A 3,771-nucleotide genomic window follows, 5' to 3' on the forward strand; every position below is an offset into this window, starting at 1 on the left:
TAAGAGTAAATAGATTAACTTAAATGTAAACATTTAAGAAAGATTCTTAAACTTTGAATTATGCATTAATTTTTGAATCTTATGTAATTTGTTTCAAAAACCGAATCAAACCGTTGCTAAAACGATAAAAAACCAAAACCGAACGGTTTTCAAAAACCGAAAACCCAACTTTTGGTTACGGTTTTGGTTTTACCTAAAAACCGAACCGAGCCGAACCGTGCACACTCCTAACACCACCACCATCAGACCCGGCCACCACCGCACCTTACATCCTATTTTGGGCGTTTAACCCCACCGAACCCTTAATCTAAACACCCCCAGTTTTATGTCACCACCATCAGCGCCAACTACCATACCCAAGGAGGTCCTTTTCGGCAGAGCTTGGTTCGAGTTGTTACCTTGAAGAAGGTTTGCGGCTTTTTTGAGCTGGCATTTTGGGGGACCGTTTGGCGCCCAAAACAGCGGCGGATGATGATGAAAAATTTACACTTAGGACCAAATCTAGAGGAGCTACGAACACTTTGTATCCATTTTAGAGGTGGCACTGGGTTTGAGGACACCCTGGTGATTCCTCTTAAGCTCCAATTTCAATACAGAAGATGCTAAATATGGTTTAGGGTCCATTTTTTGAGAAGGGGTCGGGTGTAAAATGAGGGATAAGAAGTGTAACATCCGCGAAAATCGGACCTCCGAAATCCGACCCGGATTGAAAAAAAAAACAGACCCTTATCAATAAAATAAAAATTAGATTTTTTTATGTAATTAATCATCACGTTTTGCGTTGGATTAAAATCGGAATAAAATTGGAGGTTTATAAGCGAAACTCGTTGTACTCGGTTAATAATTATAATGGGAATAATTAACTACATTAAAAGTGGTAGTTAAAACGAGTTTTAAACTTAAAAGGTTTGAACCTACCAAATTATAAAAGTTACAGTTTAAGGGTTGTTTTTGTAATTAACGGAAACTATAAAAGAAGTAAGTCAACTAACAGGGTTAGTCAACTCAGTTAGTTATTTGTACAAGATGTTAGTTAACTAGGTTGGTGTGTTAAGGTTGTTAGTTTGGTTTAGTTTTGATAAAGGTATAACCTAACTAAGTTAGTTATATAAGTTAATCAAGTTAGAAAACTGCAGGGACCTTATTGTATTTAATAGAACCTGAAATTTGTTTGCAAAATTAAAAGAAAAGTGTGACCTGGGGACGGGTTTCGAACCCGAGTTCCCTCATGTAACACTTAAGATGCGCAACCGCTGACCTGCGCTTCTATTTGGGATGAGTCATGTTCTGTTTTTCCTAAACACACAACCTGCCGCGACCTGAAACCCTTCTCTCTTCTCCTCACATCGCATACCAGACCCAAAACCAAATCGATTCAGTTTCTTCGACGTTTAAACTTCTGATTCGTTCCACTCACCTCAGATTTATGACGCCATAATGATGGTAATGTCCAATCGATCTATTTTTTTTTTAAATGCCTAACATTACTCCCCCAAACTCCTATATTTACAAATAACTCACCCTTGCTTGAGATTGAACCCAAGGCCTCCCACTAAGAGGCAAGAGCCTCTACCAAGTGAGCTAACCCCACTTGGCATCCAATCGATCTATTACACCCTATTTTGATAATGTAAATTCTAGAGTAAATTGCCATTTTAGTCCCTGAGTTTTGTCCAAATTTTTCATTTTAGTCCAAATAGTTTTTTTTTTGCCTCTGGGTCCCTGACTTTTCCCTTTTGTTGCCATTTTGACACATACACTAACTCTATCCAAAAACTCCATCTTAAACCAGGGGTATTTTGGGGATTTTCATTTTAAATGTTTTTAATTGCCATTTTGATCCAATTCCAAAAAAAATCAAAAAAATTCCAAAAAATCAAAAAAAAATCTAAAGAAATAATAAAAATTCTAAAAAATCATAAAAATTCTAAAAAAATACAAAAAATCCGTTTCGGCGCGAACCGTTTCGAACCAGAACCGTTTCGAGCTGAACCGTTTCGACACGAACCGTTTCGACCCGTACCGTTTCGAACCCGAACCGTTTCGAGCCGAACCGTTTCGACGGGAACCGTTTCGACCCATACCGTTTCGAGCCGAACCGTTTCGAGCTGAACCGTTTCGAACCGAACCGTTTCTAGCTGAACCGTTTCGAACCGAACTGTTTCGAGCCGTACCGTTTCGACGCGATCCGTTTCGACCCGTACCGTTTCGAACCGAACCGTTTCGAGCTGAACCGTTTCGACCCGTACCGTTTCGACACGTACCGTTTCGAGGCACGGTTCGTGTCGAAACGATTCAGCTCGAAACGGTTCGGGTCGAAACGGTACGGGTTGAAACGATTCAGCTCGAAACGGTTCGGCTCGAAACGGTTCGGTTCGAAACGGTTCAACTCGAAACGGTTCGCTCGAAACGGTTCGGCTCGAAACGGTTCGGTTCGAAACGGTACGGGTCGAAACGGTTCGCGTCGAAACGGTTCAGCTCGAAACGGTTCGGTTCGAGACGGTGAAGCTAGAAACGGTTCGGTTCGAAACGGTTCAGCTCGAAACGGTTCGGATCGAGACGGTTCAGCTCGAAACGGTTCAGCTCGACACGGTTCGCCTCGAAACGGTTCGGCTCGAAACGGTTCGGCTCGAAACGGTCAGCTCGAAACGGTTCGCGTCGAAACGGTTCGGCTCGAAACGGTTCGGCTCGAAACGGTTCGGCTCGAAACGGTACGGATCGAAACAGTTCGCGTCGAAACGGTTCAACTCGAAACGGTTCGGGTTCGAAACGGTACGGGTCGAAACGGTCTGCGTCGAAACGGTTCAGCTCGAAACGGTTCGGGTTCGAAACGGTTCGCGTCAAAACGGATTTTTTGTATTTTTTTAGAATTTTTATGATTTTTTAGAATTTTTATTATTTTTTAGAATTTTTTGGAATTTTTTTGATTTTTTGGAATTTTTTTGATTTTTTGGAATTGGATCAAAATGGCAATTGAAAACATTTAAAATGAAAATCCCCAAAATACCCCTGGTTAAAGATGGAGTTTTTGGATGGAGTTAGTGTATGTGATCAAAATGGCAACAAAAGGGAAAAGTCAGGGACCCAGAGGCCAAAAAAAACTATTTGGACTAAAATGGCAAATTTAGACAAAACTCAGGGACTAAAATAGCAATTTACTCTAAATTCTAAGATTAACACACCATTAAAGAACTTCATGAACATCAAATGGGTTTTTAACCAAATCGTAAAATTGGGTGACGATACTTTTACCACTTGAAAGCTCTGATAAAACCCACTGAAATTTCTTCATATCATCAACCACATCTCGCGAATTTAATCGAAGCATAATCTAGGGCTCGTATTGTGACAACCCTCACTAAACCAGGTATCCGTACGATTTAATTAATAAATAATTGCTGCTTAATTACTGTGCTTAACTGAAATTGCCAATGAACTGCTACTTGATTTCTAGTACTTGTATATTCCTGCATCATACTTTGATTTCCGTCACTACATTACTTACAAGTTGAACCTTAGTGACAAACATGATGCACTAAAGCACAGTAGCATTAGAACGGATAACCTATTGAACATGCTGATAAAGCCAGCATCAGGCAGACACTGCCTCTAAGGGCCTGTATGAGCCAGAGATATTTTACTACACCCATAGTGAGTGTGGAGATACAAGGGTTGTGGAACTGCGTCTCTAGGAATGAGATATAATGACTGGATGTGCCTAAAACGTACTCTAAGCACAAGCCACAACACTTTTAATAACATACTAGCTTC

This window comes from Helianthus annuus, chromosome 14, assembly GCF_002127325.2.
Source record: "Helianthus annuus cultivar XRQ/B chromosome 14, HanXRQr2.0-SUNRISE, whole genome shotgun sequence".
Classification (NCBI taxonomy): domain Eukaryota; kingdom Viridiplantae; phylum Streptophyta; class Magnoliopsida; order Asterales; family Asteraceae; genus Helianthus; species Helianthus annuus.